This window comes from Protopterus annectens, chromosome 2.part0 (genome assembly GCF_019279795.1).
Source record: "Protopterus annectens isolate FY-2018-M chromosome 2.part0, PAN1.0, whole genome shotgun sequence".
NCBI classification, from domain to species: domain Eukaryota; kingdom Metazoa; phylum Chordata; order Ceratodontiformes; family Protopteridae; genus Protopterus; species Protopterus annectens.
Window position 1 is genome coordinate 523,405,479 of NC_056728.1, and position 20,181 is coordinate 523,425,659.

Consider the following 20,181-nt stretch of genomic DNA (forward strand, 5'->3'; position numbering starts at 1 on the left):
TGCGGTTAACTGGAGCACCCACACATGCTGTTATAACTAATTTTGAAATGTTTTTTTGATGACTAACCAATATATATTTTAAATCCTCAACACCATAGCACATTTGGGAAGGCAGGTCCTTGCAGATCTGCCTGTCTCACCTAATCTGGCTGTGGCACTGGGACCCAGCATGTCTGGGACCCAACCTGGAATTGCCTCCTCTACTGGTCCTGCACCATCTTCTGGTGGCACCATCTCAGGGGACAGAGCCCACCCCTGTGCATGGGCACTGAGAGGGGACCATCACCCACCACCAGTTCTGGGGTATGGTGCACAGCATCATCCACACAGAGTTGGATGGATGGCTGTGCCAGATGGAGGGCTGCCTGGTGCACCTCAACGGGCAGGCTTTCCCTCCTCTCCAGTCCCCAGCATCACCACTTTTGGGGCCATGAAGGTGCAGTGGTGACTGCCCATGGTGCAGACATCAGTCCCACTGTATCAATTTGGGGGCTCATGGGCTTCAGATTCTCAACCACCCTCCCCATCAAAGGTGTTTACCCTCCTCATGTGTCATATACCACCCCTGTCTGCTGTCTTGTCTGTCTTGTCTGTGAATGCAACCTATCCTACCCATCCTATCTCTCCAAGCACACCTACAGCCCTTCCCCAACATCCCACTCTCACCTTAAAAAAAGTGCATCTGTCCCACAAAAAATTATTGCCCCATACATAGCTCTACATTTTGCCCCCATGTACAATGAAATTAATCAATCTAACCACAAATTATTTTACAAATGTCTGCCATCAGCAACCCTCCCTTTAGGATGTGAGGCTATAAATTCCAAATTCTACACATTATTCACAGCTGTTGCTACAGAAGAAATGTAAAGCTATGGTCCTTTCCTACACCCATCCTGCACATCCCTAGCTGGTTTTCCTAATGTTTTACCCCCTGCTTGCCCCCATTTCACTACTTTACTATCACCCTTTTTCTTTTCTTTAATTAAATATAGCATGGGTGTAAGTGGGAGTAAGTGCTGCTAAGCGAAGCTAAGAGGACTTAACTGTCTGTTAGCATTACTTAGCTTCATGCAAAATCACACAAACTCACAACTGCTTAAAAGTGCTTGAATCACTCCGTCTCCATCAGCCCTTGTTCTGCCCAGCAACAAAATAACCAGCCCTGCCAAGGCTCAAACCCAGTATCCTGTGCATTGCAACCACATCAATGTATCACTACACATGACATGTGTTTCATCTGGAAAGGTCCTCAAAACCTGATTCCAGACTTTATAGACAGTATCTCTAGAATGACTGATTTTCTAGAGTTTACTTATTCTATAGGAGTGGATGAAATGAAGTTTTTAGATGTAAAAATCTATAAAGATAAAGTTAATAAATTTAAATCCTTAATTTACAGAAAGCCAGCTTATTCAAATAGTTATCTTCATTTTACCAGTTGTCACCCCTTCCATCAAAAAAGAAGTGTAGTAAAAGGGCAACTTGTTAGGGCTGCCAGAATGATCTCAGATGAGATGGATTTCATTAAGGAATGAGACAACATTGGAAAAATGTTTCTAAGTCGAGGGTATCCTGATAGTCTAATAAAAGGGATGATGCAGGAAGTTCAGGTTAAAAGGAATAACGGACATTTCTTGCCTCTGTTGGGTGGTGGCATGATGGGTAGATCAAGTAAGGACACCACCAAGATGAGTTCCTCTGTATACTCTAGTATCAATTTTTTGTTTACATACAGTGTGGACTATAAAATTATTAGGGAAATAGTAGCTAAGAATTGGAGCATCATCTTAGAAGCTAGGGCTCTAGCTAAAGTTTTAGGCACACATCCAAAATTTACATACAGAAGGGGTACTAATCTTAAAAATCTTGTTGAAACAGCTACTGATAAATCTAAAGATAAAGTAGTGGGAATGCGAAAATGTGGTATGTGTCCTCAATGCAAATTTATTCACCCTGGTAATAAAGTTTATGTTAATAGGAAAAATTATTTCATTAATGGAAATTATAACTGTGACACAAAGGGAGTTGTATATATGGATCTATGTGAGAAATGTCCTTCCTTCTATATAGGCAAAACTGAGAGGAAAATAAAGAAAAGAATTTATGAACATCTTTATGCCATAGGTAGGAAGGATTTGACAAATGCACTTGCCAGGCATATTTTAGAGTACCCTGATCACTGTTTCGTATTCAGTGTAGTTTATCAGATTAAAAATGATATAAGGGGAGGTCCTTGGCAGTTGCATTTAGAAGAGCAAGAATTATTTTGGCAAATTAGAACATGTGCACATCTCCCCCCAGGGTTGAATGATTATGCTTCTATCAAGTGCATTCTTAAACTAAAAGCTCTTCTTAGATAAACTTTAAGTTGATGGTTTTGCACTATTTCTTATAACTACCTGTATTAATGTATAGTGAGATTTCCCCTTTTAATAGTAGTGTTTGTATGTTCAAACCTTGAAGCATTCATATCATACTTGTTTGCAATCTATTTGTTTTAGTTCAGTTAATATGGTCTATTTTATGACTAGTTTTTTAGGAAACTAATATGTTATATATTTTTTCTTTGCATTCGAAAGAATGATTGTGAAATGGTGTGTTTTTTCACATAATCTAGCTTTTTACTTTCTGAGAATGGTTATGGTATAGTATTTTTTATATATTTTTTATTGATTTATTACTTTGATTGGTTAATTAATTAATTACTAAATAAGGTGCTGTGTTTATATAAATAGAGAGCTGTGGTAATTGTTTTATGTCTGATGAAGGCTGAGCATCTGCTTGGCTGAAAGCGCTTACAGTAATAAACAGTCCGTGCCATTTTTTACCAGCCTGCTTCCGCTTTTTTTGTTGTTTTATCAAGTTTTAATTATTGTTGTATTTTTTGAGCATGAATGAAAAATGTCATCACTACCAACTCTTAAATCGAAGAGCCTGTGTACTGCGCTCACAGCAATGTACCACTACACCATCCAAGTTATGGGACTCTGTAATGCTTTTACAAACATATCATGCATTGTGGTGATTTAGCATGAATGAAAAAAAGTCATCACTACTAATTCTTGAACCCAGGATACTGTGCATGACAATCACATCAACATACCTCTACACCATTTGAACTGTAAGAAATTGTAATGTTTTTAGAAACATATCATGCACTGCAGTCATTTAACATAAGGGGAAAATATATATCAGTAGTACTCTTATATACATATATATGCATATATAAATATATATATATATATATATATATATATATATATAGATAGATAGATATAGATAGATAAATACATATATCTATATATATATCTATATATATATATATATATATATATATATATATATATATATATATATATATATATATATAAGCCAACCTCTTACTGCAAGACATCTGCAAAAAACTTGAGAAAGTCAGGGGATAAAGGGCAAACAATAGTAAGATATATGAAATATGGCTATTATACACACAGAGGTCTGCTATAGTAGCATGGTTTGATTTAACATATATTTTCTGATAGATTCCAGGTCTGAAACACAAATGATTGCCATCATTTACTGCTGTCAATGCTCACATCATTCCAGCAATTTATCAGAAATCCACAACTGTTATGGGGAACAGACCAAACACAAGAGCCATGCATCTGGACAGTGTCTAGACCTCTGGACAGTAGAGAGGTATGACTGCAGTCATGTTGCAGAAGAGAAAAAACACTGACAGCTGCCAACAATTTCACCCAGCTCCTTCTAAACCCCAGTAAGGCCAACATGACACTACCCAAATCAGCTTGGGGAATTATCCATGTATTTGCAAATATAACATGCACTAAAATGATGTAACTGTAGGGAAAGGCAGACATTGGTGATAAATTGTGCACCCACACCCATTCGCACCACAGTCACAGTAACGTACGAGTACCCCAAATGAACTCTAAAGTATAACAACTGTTTGAACAAACACATCCTGATTGCCAGTCACACACTACACTGGCATATACTGCCCCAAATCATAGTCTACTGGGAATCCTGAGGTGTTACAGGACATTTCTCAGTCTGTCCCTACAAACATATACACCTGATGGACTGCCAGCAAATGTAGCATCATGCACAGTCAGATAAAAAAGGATCTATGACACCCACATCTGCTACTCTCACTATTCAGCCCAACAAACATTTACACACAACACTGCTACATAATCTTGACAGTCTGTTAACAATGTCAAGACATACATAACTCTCAACTGTACAGATTTCTACAGAATGTCCAGGGAGTTGGACCATATTTATGGCCACTGCCGCATAACATGTCCGGGAGTCTGCTAAGTCACTGGGATGATATCAGGAGTGAAGACAGTAAATAATGATATAGCATACCTCTGAACATCTAACTGCAAGACATCTGGACAAAGCCTGACATACTCGGGGGACAGGGGGCCGAAAAGAGGGACATATCTCACATAATGGTGTTACAAACTGAAACAGTTGCTGGTGTTACGGGGTGTGTTGCAACATAACATCCCTGAAGGATGTGATGTCTGAAACACAAATGGATGTCAGCATTTACTAACTACAATCCTTACATTATCCTACTGATTTCTCAAAAACAAAAATTGTCTGAGAAACAGAACAAATGTAACAGGCAAATCTCTGGGCTGCCTGTGGACATCTGGACAGCTGAGAGTTATGTCAGAGACGTATCACTGTCAGAGGTCAAGTCATGCATGGGTGGGAAAGTCCTCAAAATACTTCATCCTACAAACATACACACATACATATACTTGTACACACACCTATACACAAACATTTGCCAGAACTGGGAATAGAAGCCCTGCTTATCTAGTTACTTGTACTATAGTGTTATTCAGTTATCACACACACTACAGAGCTTACAGGGCTGACAAGTGCCCAAAGGTACTTCTAAGGTGAATGGCATCTGCCGAACAGCTAAAGTAGGGCACTGGGAAGTGTATTGGTTGGGAAAGTCCTCAAAATACTTCATCTGAAAAACATACACACACTTGTACACACACATTTGTCAGAACTGGGAAGGGAATCCCTGCCTATATAGTTATTTGTACTATACTGTTACATAGTTATTGCATGTGCCATGGAGCTTATAGAGCTGGGGCTGTGCATAGGTACTTCTGAGGTTAATGACATCAGCAGGACTGCTAAAGTAGGGCACTGGGAAGTGTATAGGGTGGGAATGGCTTAAAACCATTTCACCTCAGACAAACACACACGCACACACATTCTCTTACATTTGCCAAGACTGAGAGTAGAACCCTTACCTATCAAGTTATTTGTACTATAGTGTTACACCGTTATTGCATGAGCTACAGAGCGTATAGGGCTAACAGGTGTCCAATGGTACTTCTAATGTGAATGACAGCAGCAGATCTTGTGAAGTAGGGCAACAGAAGTGTACTGAGTAGAAACAGCCTCCTAATGCTTAAACCTACAGATGCGCGCGCGCACACACACACACACACACACACACACACACACACACACACACACACACACACACACACACACACACACAGGCAGGTGATGTGATATTATAACCCCCACCACAATACTATTACACGATGGAGCTCACCTTCATGCTGGCACATGCAACTGGTTATGACCGGTATGCCAGAGTCCACAGCAGGACATCACTCTATGCCATCCAGGGTATCCCTGTGTATGACTCACTCTCTGCATATCCCCCTGTGTGTATCTCTCTCTCTCTATCACTGTCTATCTATCTCTTCCCCATGTTTATGTGTGTGTATGCTTGACATATTGTTATATATTGCCCATATATATGTCTGTATATCACATGCAAAAGATGCAGCTATATCACATATGGGCCACCTACAGCTAGTTGAGGGTAATCTTGTCTGATGGATTTGTGTAGGAAGAGTTACGATGCACATAGCTATCTATATGCAAAGACATATATGCACAATACAGTTATATAGTCTGATGTGAGTTCCGACATGACCTGTGATACCAACATGGTCTGTGATTCTCTAAGAGTAGGATCATACCCAGTATGACTTTCTATAGTAAGACTGGGACTCTATTCCAGAGATAGTTGTACTCCAGTCCAGGGTTTTGTGTGCTACAGCCATACCTCTCAAAAGTAAATAGGACTTTCCTAGAGGTACTGGGTTTGTTTTAGCAGACATTTTCTGACATATCTGAAGTCTGACACTGGAATGTGATGTGTCATTACCTAGTGACAGACATCCTCAGATCATGACAGTGCTTTATCAGAGGAATACAAGATGCATGATGCAAAGACCACTATTATGAGCCTGACTATATACACTCTTGCCCAAAATGGCCAGGTGAGAAGTGTGGTTACAGCCAGTTGACTGATGAAGCTGTGTAAACAGTCCAGCAACTTGGTGATATATTGGCTGGGGATCTCCTGCTTTTGTGGTATTCTTCTTACCTGTAAAGTCATATCCTAGTGTGGCCATACCTCTCAACTGTACATTTGTTGGCAGATTGTCCAAGTGTTTCTCTAGAAGTTTTGTCCAGTCTACATAAACTTGTGTTTTTATGGCAAGTTAGTTGCACATAATTGAAGACTGATGTTACAAAAGAATGACAGACATTAGTGCTTCAGACTTCATAACCTTAGGACAATTCCTGCCATTATTCTATCAACCTTCTCAGTATGTAAGGGCAGTCTTTACAGCATGTGCCAATCATTGGGTCTTTGTCCCATTTTATTTATGACCTTGCCCAGATGTCTTGCTGTCAGAGGTTGAGAGGTATGGGTGTGGGTACAGAGTGCATTATACTGTGAAGAAATGTCCATTACATGTGTAGTATATTCCACATAGCACTGTGACTTCCAGGTGTGTCAGTGGCAGAGCAGTACAGAATAATGTGGTGAACCAATGACAGACATTTGTGTATAGGCTGACCGGTTGCTATGACATTAGTAGGGTATTGGCCCCAAAGCCCTTACAACCCAAGCAGATGAGAGTGTATCTCATGTTATGTCAGCGCACAGAGCCCCTGTCTAACAGGGACATAGGTGGAATCACAGGACTGTATTTTGTGTATCCAGTGCATGTACACAGGGAGCACATCACTAGGGGTATTGAGGCACTTGGCTTTCTGTTGACAGGAAGTGTATCACAGATGGGGGAGTGTGTGATGCATGTATCTGTCACACCAACAAGCCATACTGATATCATAGCCCAGGTTAATGCTACACCTATAGGTTGATGGAGTGGGCCTTGAGTTCCAGATGTGCAACAGTCCCATCAAGGCAGGATCTGGATTGCTTTGTATGCCAGACAGGGGTCACCTCAGCAGAGTCCGTATATAACAGAGTAGAGGGACAGTGCTGTTAGGTTATCTGTGTAGGGTAGGTGTTTGGAGTTTGGGGTAAGGCCTCAGTGTTTGCAATACCCTGGTGTGTGGAGTCTACATGGTCTGTAGTGTGTAGGTTTGTGGAGTTCTCATATGAATTTGCCACTGAGGTGTCCATTGCTTGGGTTTTTGTTTTGTTGCAGACCTCCACTTGCATGGGTGTGTTTTGTATATTTGCAGGTGATGTTTACTGACTCCATACACTGCACGACACCTATGTTACTGCACAATTTGTTCTGGTGTGCACATTCTCCGTTTGTCTGGCCAGTGGTTCCCCTTCCCCTTATGTGTGGCTCTTTATCTTTCTGTATGTCCACTCACAGGCTTTGGCCACAGTGGCTGTTGTTATTTAATTGTAATTCTGATGTGAGCAGGGTAAATGCTGTTACACCACACACAAGGTTGTGGATGTCACACCTCTGAGTGTACCTATTTAGCAGTTTGTCCATCATTGCACCACTCCATTTGCTGTGGTCCTTAGACGGTTTGTGTTGCTATATGTTATTATGAGGCTACATGTGGGCCCAGCTGTCATACCATCACAGACTGACATCTGGACAGGCCCAAATATGACAGTCAGGCAAAGGCCCACACATGGTGACAGGGTGTTAATAATGTTCTGCCACACACAGACTGTTGGGAGACCTGTTTGGTAATTGCTTGTTTGCTCTTATGGGTATTACGTCTGCTTCCACACTGTTTGACATTGCTGTTTTGACATGACCCTTTCTTGTTTTGCAAATAGTTGAAAGACAAATGCAATGTTAGGACAAACATAACAGATATTCAAGGCATACTTGTTCTCCTTCTGTGACAACCTGTGTCATTCCAGGGGTATGGCTGTTAGTCAGTGACATGTCAGTGCTGACACAGAAAGGTGGCAGTCTTTTATAAACTGGCAGTACACTGACCTTCAGGTACCTGCTGTCCTACTAGGCACCATACCTCTCAACTTCTGAGAGCCAGACATCTGGACAAAGCCATAAGTAATTGGGGGACAGAGGCCTAAATATAGGGCCCATTTTTAAGTATTGGACTTACAAACCTAGAAAGATGATTCAATAAAAGGTTTTGCATTAGCATACCTTTTTCTGTAAGGTTGATGTCTGACACTACAATCTGTCATTATTTTCTGACCTTAGTCTTACGTGATTTGCCACTGAATTGTGAGACAACCACTATTTCTAATTCAACCACTAGTGATAATTCATCACGCAGCTACTGTTAATATCAGTGAAATGTAATCATCAGCACTGTCATAGCCTCATCGCATTGTAATTGCACCAGAGCTGAAGAGTGAAAGTTTATTGTCATACTTGATTTTATCACTGCTTGATTAAGCCAACTTTTCTGCTGATTAATTGTTGTCTTAACCTACCTGTTCTATATTGGCATGCTAGCCCTGTCTCCTCATTACTCTGCTTGAGCCTTTAGAGTAATTAAATTGAATGAGTAGTTTTTCCTATACTGCCATAACTTCCTTGTATTACTATCTGAATCTCATCCCCCTCTTCTTCTAACACTCTAATAATACCCTCCCAAACTATCTTACTTACCTGTATAAACTCTCTACTCCTTGTTTATATTTATTACTTACTGCTCATTTCTGAATATACCTCTCTCCTCTGACTTTAACCCAACTACTACCTTATTCCCCTACCTCATTACCTATAGCTCTTAATAACACAAAGGGGAAAACCTAACCCAGTGTGTCTCTTTCCTTTTACAGTATTCGACTCCGGGTGTTTTCCTCACAGCCAACTTTATTAACTAAGACTACCTCCTATCTAACCCTGAGAAGTCACTGAATTTGCCTGCTCAACCTGGTTACCAGAAAGCTACTCCTGAGTGGACTCCCCAATGTAAAGGTTTTTTGGAATGTATGTACCTTAAGGAATTTACCAACAAACTACTCATTTTAAGTCATACGTAAATACCTATAAATGCTGTTTTTCTGCCCTCCCGAGGTACGTTTTTAGCAGCAAACCACAAACCACCTGCTACTCCCCCCCAGCCATGAACCTAATATAATCCTAACTGCTACAAACTGAGATCAGCTACTCTCTTCTACTTGTTATCCTTCCTGTTACCACAAGGTAGGAGTATCTACCAATAAAATAGAAACCCCTACACTACTCCCCGGAGAGTTTTTAACTATAAATGCCTACATTTTTCAGATCCAGCCCTGAGGTAACAATTTTACTCTGTTGGTTTAACTAATTCTAGCTCGCTGCAACTATTTCTATCCTACTCCTATCTCCTTATCTGTTTCATATCTACTCACTCCCTGCTAAAACCCAAACTTTGTCTCTTCTTTTCTAGCTTTTTTACTACATTTTCCCACTTACCTTAGCTCCCTAACTATAATTGCTGATACTTTTTTCTGTTACACTCTCCTTACTTGCTCGATTCCAGTCTGTTAGATGGGAAACTGCCTTATCTTCTCCTCTACAAATAAAAATGGGTGTCCCTCAAGGATCCATTTTAGGACCATTGCTATTCAATATCTTTACAAACTTACTCTACACCTCCTGCCAACTCTCCCCTATTATACAATACGCCGATGACTCTACTGTTTTAACTATAACTAACTCTCACTCAGAACTCATAACAGCAACCCAGTCATCACTGAACTCTGTAGAAACCTGGTTCTCCAATATCCAACTCATACCCAACCCTAAAAAAAAAACTCCTACTCTTCCTGCCTAAATCAACAAATCAAATTAAGACCTCCTTTACCATCCCTTCACTCAATAACACCTCAAACATTCCTGAATCAAGCTCAAAATTGCTAGGCATCACTATTGATTACTAGCTCAAATTTGATCTCCATATAAATAACTGCATCAGGAAAACCCACCTGAAGCTAGGTCTGCTATACAGAAATAACAAAATCTTTACTCAGGAATCAGGAACAGCCCTCACATATGCCCATCTTCTTCCCTGCTTAACATACTGCTCCCAAATTTTTACTAATCTAAACTTCACACTTACTGCTAGACTTCAGACTGCACACCACAAAATAGCTAGATTTGCAACCCAACAACCCCACAGATCTCACCACTGTCTCTCACTAAAATACTTAAACTGGCTAGAACTGCCTCAACTCCTCCTTCTCTCTCAGCTCCAAACTATACATGTAATCCTATATCAGGCATCCTTTTGTCCAGCCCTACACCCTATCATCTCTCATTATGCTCCCACAAGAAACCTCCGTAGCTTTTCTCAAGACCTTCTAAAAATCTATATGCCCAAATCTAAAGCAGATCAAAACGTATACGGCTACCACCCCTCAATGGAATGGAACAAGCTACCTCATGAGTTTCGAACGCAGGCTCATTCCAAAAAGATTAAGCTAGCACTAAAAGAACATCTAACCAAAAAGTGGATCTGCCAATGCTCAAACCCTCCTTGAAAACTCTCCATCTCATCGTCTGACTCTCCTTCCACACTTTCCCACTCATTAAACTCCTCTCTGAATAGACGTTTTTCTGCAAATGTTCACAAAATGTATTTGTTTTTGCAATTTAACCTTAACCACTATATTGTCACTTCTGCTTTATTTTAACTTTTCTAAACCAATTTGCTGTAACTCCACTTGTAAAATATTTGTGATAATCTACCATTCTACTATGTATATACTGAAGCATTTTCTCCACTTGTTTTTTAAAACCTGTAACTTGAACCATATAGTTATTAAGTATGTACTGGAGCTTTTCTACTGGAACCTCTGCTGAAAAAGGGCTTCGGCTCAGCCAGACATTCCTGGTCAACAAATGTAAAATAAAATAAATAAAATAAATTTCAGGATATACAGACCACAAATATGATGCAAAGCTCTGGATATTCTGAGCTGTGTACTGTCCATATGTGTGGCCCCCTCTTCATGACCTGTCCAGCTTTCCTGCAATAACAGATATTGACGTCTGGACAGTGTGTACAACTCCTACTGTTGGTGTAACTGACATGCAGAATAGTTGGCACTGCAGTTCAAGGAACATGGCCCTGTCAACCTCAGTACTGTACCTAGACCACTATGACACAACAGCTGGGAGTAAGTGCTGGCCACATCCTGACAGTATTAACAACACTTATACATAGCTCATTGACCACTGCATATTGTGGACATGCAACAAGTTATCATGTTGATTGGGACAGCCCTGGTAATGTGTGATCTGCTAGTATTTCCTTACAAACATACATTTTACTACATTTCTATGGGAATATGGGTGTGGGGGGCACACCTGTCAACTGTACACATTTGCACAGACTGTGCTGATACCTGCTTTACATTTTGGTTCCATTTAGCATAGTATTGTGCACTGTCTTGGAGACTACAGGCATATCACCAAAGACCACAGGTCAGGTTGTAATGGCATACAATTGAGTTTCAGACTTCTTACCATTCAGAGCCTTACTGCAACTGCAATAGCTGCTGTACTAACACTGTGTAAGTCTGGGCTGGGGGTATTTCATCATTGTTTCCATTTGTGGGCCTTTGACAGACATTTCTCTATGGTTTTCTACTGCTGACTTGCTGGGTGAGGGTGAGGTTGATGGGTGAGTATGGGACTCGCACTGACATCCATGCCTGTGACCTATGACCCCCAGTTAGTTGGCCCTCCACATATACTGCAGTGGGATTTGTCACCTTGAGTACTACTGCATAGTGTGGGAAAACCAGTATTGGGAAACATTTCCTGGTGTCCCACATAGCTTTTAATTGTCTGCTGCTATCACAGTAGGCAACCCCATTTCCTTGCATGCATGCAGCAATAGCATAGATATGCTACCAGAACATACTACTCTATTCATTTATTGTTAAGAAGATTGACTTACCTTGTGCCTGCAGCAGTTGTGAGAATGGTGCTTGAGGGCTGCCTATGTCAGATGCACACAGTACACTGTCTATGCATGGTAATGTACAGGTAGCATGATGTGTGTGGCATCCATTTTACTGTGTGCGAGTTGGTGAGAGGTGTTGGTCACTGGGTCCCTACAGTGTCAGTGTGTGTGCTATGTATTGCCTCTTTGCCAAGGTCAGGACATACTGGGCACACCTCCATCTGCCTACAGGAGCTGGCTCAGGGGGTTCATCCTCAGAGTCTCTCTGTGCCTGTGGGGACCTTGGCAATGGTGGGGGCTGTGTGGCCCTTCCATGTGCTGTTCCTACAGCAGCTGTTTCCACAGGATCATAGTGTGTAGCGTGGCACATACTATGAACATGTGTGCACATGTGGCTGGAGAGTACTGCAGGGCCCCACCAGATATGTCAAGACAGTGGAACTGTGACTTTAGCATCCCAAACATCTGCTCTATAATGACCCTGGTTTGTGAGTATGCCTCATTATGGTGTTTCTGAATGCATGTTTGTGCATTTATGATGGGTGTCATCATTCATGGCTCCAGTGCAAAGGCAGCATCCGCCACCAGATGGCCATATGGGATGACCCCCCTGGCAAATCCTTGGTGCAGCTGTGAGGAATGCCAGATGTGGGAGTCATGATAGCTTCCAGGGCTGCCAGCGCACACATTAATGATAATGCCCTGGGCATTGCACATGACCTGGCAGATGATGGAGTGAAATCCCTTGTGGTTTACATAGACCCTACCCTGTTCACCGGGTCGTGCTTTGATGTGGATGTGTGTGCAGTCTATGGCACCCAGTACCACCAGGTAGTCTGCTACACAGTGGAAGAGGTGCATATTGCTGGTCCTCTCCTCAGGGGTGCTGGGGAAGTAAATCTGCTCAACGACATGTGGTAGCATGGTGTCCAGGAACTGGTGGAGTACCCTGGATGCAGATGCCTGTGAGACCCCATGATGTCCCCAGTAGGTCTTTGGAAAGTACCTGTAGCTAGTATTCTTAAGGCTACACATACCTTGGTATCCACTGGGATGGGTTCCCCTCTGTTGGCTCTGGGTCTGATGTGAGGCTGGCAGAGCTCGATTAGTTTCTGAAGTATGTCCCCGTCCACCCTGTATCGCTCTACTATCTCCAGATCATGTAGCCCCTTGTAGATTACCCTGGGTCTGAACACTCTTCTACTCCTCGTCAGTCTGGGGCATTTGTCAGCATTATCCTCCTCATAAGCCTGCCCTCATCCTCTGTTTCAAAGTGACAGCAGCCCCTAACATTTTGTCAGCTAAAATTCCCCCAGGTGTATACACCAATGGTGCAGTGTTTGTGGGAAAAAACAGATGCTGCCTGTATGATTGGCTGATTATGATACAGTCCACCTGCCAGCTATATTATTTGTACTTGATTGCTTTTATCTATTTCCCATTTTTTTTCCTTTCCCATTTCTACTCATTTTAAACCCAATGGTGTGCTGTACAAACCCACTGCCAAAGTGTAAACAGTTCTGCTATTTGCAGTTTTTTTTTTGTTTTTTCAAGACCCGGTGCATACCTCGCTTATTTAGCTAAAGTAAACACTTTTAAGCAGAAATGGCTCTACCCTGGATGTGGACATGCTTCTCATTTCATGGAATAAGTACATACAGCCACAGAAACACCGCCTTGCCTAGCTGTGCTTAGCTAAGCTCAAATGGAAGCCGTGGAGCTCCAATGTGCTTACACCAAGCATGACACACCCCCTTTTCATGTTAGCTGCTTCTCCTGCTTACACCACTGCATTATAGCTCCTACATGGTTAGGTGCATCTAGACAATGTTCTCCCATTTTGGTATTCAGTAAATTTTCCTCATTTGCATACCCCACTGCCTTAGTCCCTTGTTACACCACTACACCAGAGGCTTTCTTCTTGGCAACCAGTGTTACCTGTTATTGTTCTATAACGGCAACATGCAGATTTTACTTAAAATTGTCTTTTCACATTTTTTTTATAATTTTTGCACAATCTCATTTGTGCGCCTCTGCGCTACACTTAACCGGACAAAACTGGCTAAAAAAAAAATTATAATTTTTATTATTTTGCAACTGTATTCCATGCCAATGGCCATATTTTTGACCATTGGCATGCCTAATGATTATAATATATGCTTTACTTTGAGCTGTCATGCCCCTGTTTTGATTTTTGCAGAAATGTCCACAGTTAGTAACCAAATACATTTCTGCAATGGACACTGCTCTGACACAGATGCCTGCCTGCTTACTGAATCGCTAATTCACCTCATTTGCATGGTTTTCACCAGGAAATGAGGTAATTAGCATTATTCAGTGGTGTCTGTGCCAGAATAGTGCTGGCAGGCTTGTGCATGCCTCCAGCCTTCTTTACTGAATCGCTAGGCAACCATATTCCATGCAGTAGTTGCTATACTATTCTGGCATGGTAAAATTGCCTTATTGAATCCCGGGGAAAGTGTATTATCTTTGTATGGCACTGTTGTCATTACATAATGCAACACATGTTTACAGCTATGTACGTAAACCTTTTTACAAGTATACAACAAGTACTCAAGGGTACTTAAGTAACATGAGAACTCAACTGTGAATGCTATTCTGCCAATTCCCCACTCATATAACTACATTTTACCTACATGACAAATCCTATCATAATAGCATGTGATAAGGGGTAATGTTCCTATTGGTACTGTTCATGAGTAGTATGTAAATATATTGTTACAGTTTCACATTTTTTTCTGTTGCTACCACATATGATCCACTGCTGACATGTTGTCACAGATTGTTTTACATAGTGTGCTGTTCAATATCATGCACACATATGCTCACACTGCTCATACTAGTGCACGCTAACAGGTAATAGCTGTATGTGCACACAAATATGACCATAATGCACAACACTCTAACTGTCTGTAACATTCCAGTGAGAAACCTGCCAAGTCCAGGTTTCTGCAGCTCCACTCAGCTCTCTCTCTGGTGGTAAACCCTGTGTCACATGCATGTTCCTCTGCAAGACAAATACATGAATGTTACATGGTTTATGTTGAGTTATATGAGCATGAATTTCTTCTAGGCCCTCCTCTACCTGATAGCACAGTCATTTGCTATCATTCAAATGACTAACTCGCTCTATGCTAGGGTCACCCAGCAGGGCTAAAGATGAAAATGAGCCTGAGAGCCATCCCTGATGCTCAGTAACATTGCTTAAGACAGTACTAGGTGACCCTACTCCTATATTCTGGCAGTCTTCTGAAGGTGATTGCTATTAGGCATAAGCCTCTTTTTATGTGCACTCCCATCACCTACCAATGTGACAACCCCCCCCCCCCAAGGTCTGCTCATTCATGTAGTCCAGCAGCCATTCATGAGGCTGGTCTTAACCAAAGTTCAGATTACAAAGACCATCCTCCTCACTCTAGCACATTGTCATTAACCGTCCTCCCTCAGATAGCAGTGAGCAGGCCTCATAATTCTTTCTCCAGCCTGCTTATACAGGTACCTGGGCTGCATAAATTAACTTATGACTGGAGCATTGTCAGGGCTTCATTCATGTACACTGCAGCTGGCTTGATCTGCAAAGCTTACATATGTTGCCATATATAATTGGATCACTGAATGTTTGTGAAGTTTGGTAGTGTATGCTATCAGTCCCTGGCAAACTACATGTTTTTCAGAGAATAAGATTCTGAAAAAGTGCATGCTAATAAGTCCTAAATACAGTGGTCAATCTGTTAAAGAAGTCAGAAGTATACTGTGATATGCCAGTGCATGGGAATAATACCTCTACGCAGGGAGATAGTATAGTTGCCTGATAGCAAAATAAGCCCACTTACCCATTATATGACAACTGCTGAGTGGTATCATTTTTTAGTTCTTTTGTGTATATGTATATACCTCTTGCGTTCCTACATTGTGCTGTTGTTGAAGCACACTTTTAAGTGAAAGATACAGAATGTATATTGTGATACTGTCTATATGTGTTAGGCTTCCCTTGGAAATTGTTCAGTGTAGCTATCAATACTCTCAATTTAATGTTTGTAGTGGGTACCTTTTGTGCATCTGTGTGTTGATATGACTAGTTGAAAGCACAGAAAGTTGTTTGCCATTGACAACTATATGTGACAGTATGTGCTTACCAGAACCATATGCAGGTAGATGCATAGGCGCATGTGTGCGTGTGTATGTGGGTGTGGGTGTGGGTGAGTCTTTGTCCACTTGTGTGCGAGCATATGTATATATAACTATAATGCAAGCAAAGCCAGCATACACTGCATCAGTGCATTGGATAAAAATCTGTTTTGTCAGTGTTAACAATTCATGTGTAAATCACAAATGAATGCTGTTTGTTACAGTGTCCCTTAAGTTACTCCAAAAACTCCACTTGTGAGTGTGTACATATAACCATACCATAAGTAAACCCAACATACATTGCATTAGTCCACTGGAAAAAAAATGCCTTGTCAACATTACTATTCCTTTACAAATCACAAATGAATACTGATTGGTGTATTGCCCCTTTAATTATTCCAAAAACTTTGGAGAAGTGTGATGTAAGGCTTTGGAATTTCACCAGCAATGTAATGTAAACTGGAAAATCAGAGAAGTGCCAGGAAAAAAGACTGTTAAATGTTAAAGGTGGTAAATGAAACAGAACATCTACATATCCAAAATGTAAGCAATAAAGGAGTAGAGATAAAAGGCATAAGGATTGCAAGTTTATCCATGACTGTTGAAGCAGTGACACTGTTTTTCCTTTTACACTAGAGTGTATCCTATGTGATAACTGCAACATTTATATGACCAGTGAGGAAGGCTGATAAACTCATTGGTCCTCGCCTGACCTCCTAGCTACTGCCCAGTTTTAATATTATGGATTTTTCTGTCAGCAGCATTGTCACTAACATCTGCCATTTTAAAAATTATACAATACATAATGATAGAGGTGAAGATGTAACTTTGGAGTAGAGGTGGACTTTACATATAAACACACACACATAGATATATATCTGTCTATCTATCTACGCATATATACATGTAAATGATGTTGCTATAGTAATATGTGTTTCAGAAATGCAGCAGTAGTTCTGTGAGTTACACAGTAAAGCTGAATCTGGACCAGCTACATGACTCATTCTGTTGGCATCATTCACCCAGACTTCTCAGTCAAAGTGCTCACTGTTTTTATGTATAAACTGTGGTTCATACAAACTTCAAAATAAAACCAAGATAACAATGGCAGCAGTGTTTAACAGACCAAATGATTCTGCTAACCACTAGAGTAGGAGGGCAAAATCATATAAACAATGAAAACTTAAACTATTTGACCGAACTTTTAAGATAATGTATTTTAATCAGTAGTATCATATACAGTTCAACATGGTTTTCCTGCAAAACAACTTAGCTTTTGTTTTCGTACAAATGCAGACTTAGATCACAAAACATTACTTATCATCAGCACATGCTGTATAACAGAAAACAGTCCTAGTTGGTTAAAGGAGACAGACTCTTTTCTTGCATCACACAGTACTGCAAAATGAGTTACTTATTTATAGTACTCATGTTTCACTAGGAAAACTGTAAGTATTAGTCTCAGAGAGGAGGTGATCACTAACTGTGGCAGACCGCCTTTGCTCAGGATAAACATCAAGGTCAAATATCGTTGCCCTGTTTTGTTCAGCATACTGTGCTGCCTAAAAACAAAACACATTTATAAATATTCTCCTCTGACTCAGTGGTAATATCCATAGTCACAGACAGGGCAGCCACACCCCCCCCCCACATTCTTCTCTGCAAGAATGGATTTAGCTTGTGTTGGGACACACCAGTTTCCTCAAGAAGTAACCTAATTTCCGAGCAGCAATCATACTTACTGCTCAACCAATGTCTTTATTCTTCATTTCTGTAGTAAAAGCTTCGACAAATAATCGTTGAATCCATCAGAAATTCTACTTGTGATGTCTAAGTATGAGATTATCAAGAATTATTAGCAAAACTTCAAGGGACTTGTAACCAAAAACAGATCTGGATTGTTTGGGAAGAGTCCTAAACCAAGCAACTGTTAATGAAAATAAACAAATGATGAAATCTTAGCAGGCTGACATCTCAGAAAAATAATTTGATTTTCTTATGCAAACTACACAAGTTTTAACTTCACAAGTCAAAACCCTCAACTATCCTTCACAATATCAAACACTAAAAGCTTTAGTCAGTCAGTATAAAATGCAGTTAATAGAGATCGGTGAAGCGCTTCCTTAGGCTGACTTCAGATTATAGGAAGCACAACTGTAAGATGATTTTCCAATTAAAGTCTGTTTTTAAAAGAAAGCTCTGCTGACATAAAGAGATCAAAACAATATAAGATTTTATGTAGTCAAGCAACAAACAAGGAACTCTCACATTAGTGATTTACTCAGAACTTGGATCACTGGGACTCTGGGTCTGTCTCAATACTTTTCTGTATGTAGTAAACAAGTAAAATGATTATAACACTCAGCTCCACCATCTTTTTCTCATCAGCTGAGATGCCTTATAGTTATTTTTTTATTTTGTCAAGAGGAAAATGTTAGAATTAAGATATGCTTGGTCACAACACCTAATACAATTTCAATGTAAAAGTATAAACTGGGACACTGACATTTCTTCCTAGGTAGTCAGAAACAGTAAAAGAATCATGATACATAAAACTACGAAAAATCTAAAAAGTGTGATGGCTGAGCTTGTTTTCCCATTAAGAATATAAGTAACTTTACAGTAAGGTCTAAAAGTATGAGTCTGGAAGAACCCTTTTATTAACAACATTAAAGAAATAGTCTCAAGTAGAATTTGAAATGTTAAAACTCAAAGTCACAAAAATTATAGATTAATATCCCAAGTGACCCCAGCACAAAAAAAAAAATAGTTTGATGCATTTACAACAAACTGAATTAATCAGTCGGTTTGCTGTAACTCCATAGGACATTTCAACATTTTAGTTATTATAATGTAGCGTGTTTTATTCTTGTCACTGTCACTGTCAAAGTGAAATTGCTAAAAAATAGTTTTACCACATGGAGCCTACAAATTAAGAACTGGATTTAGAAAAGTTTCCTGTATCTCCCTAAGCAAAGCTGTACGATGGCCATGTTCAGGGTGTATGTGATTCATAAACACACATACTGCTAGCAGAGAATACCAAGTAGCAGGTTTGGGTGCGGTGCACGCACATGGATGTATAAGGATATAGTAATGAGCAGTAGTATTTAAACAAGGAAATCAATTATTAATTGTTTAATTATTTAATTAGTTTGATTTAGAACTGTTGGATGTATAAATAGATGAATGTATTCAGTGTATGGTTGTACTCCTTGAAGGCTGTTTCATAGCCGAGGCACTAGAGACTCGAATAAACCTGTTTTTTTGGCTAGAGTGTGGTTTTCATAGTTGGAATACTTATTTTGTGCTTTGTGTCGTGGTGTAATAGTAAGTAGCAGGTTTGGGTGTGGTGCATGCGCATGGATGTATAAGGATATAGTAACGAGCATTAGTATTTAAACAAGGAACTCAGAATATAGAAATCGGCAAAATCATGATGGTGGAGTGATTTATACATGCACAAAACCTACAAAACAGAGCTGCATCCACTATGCAATTGAAGTCAGATAAATGTTTGTATTCAGGCTAAGGGAATCACTAAATAATATTAAGGGCTGTTGTTGCTAGGAAAAAGTGGTAACTGTGGGAACAATGAATACAGGGGAGGAATGAGGTTTAAAAGGTGGTAGTTCTTAAATGAACCATGTAATGTTTGAATGAGAAAGATTGGGTAGATTATAAGTGATATATAATGTTTGCAAATGGGAGTGTGTCAGCATGGTTTGTGATGTAAAATGCTTGTGAAGGACATCACTCCATCTACTTTCAGATGGTTTGTAATACACAAGATATCATCTA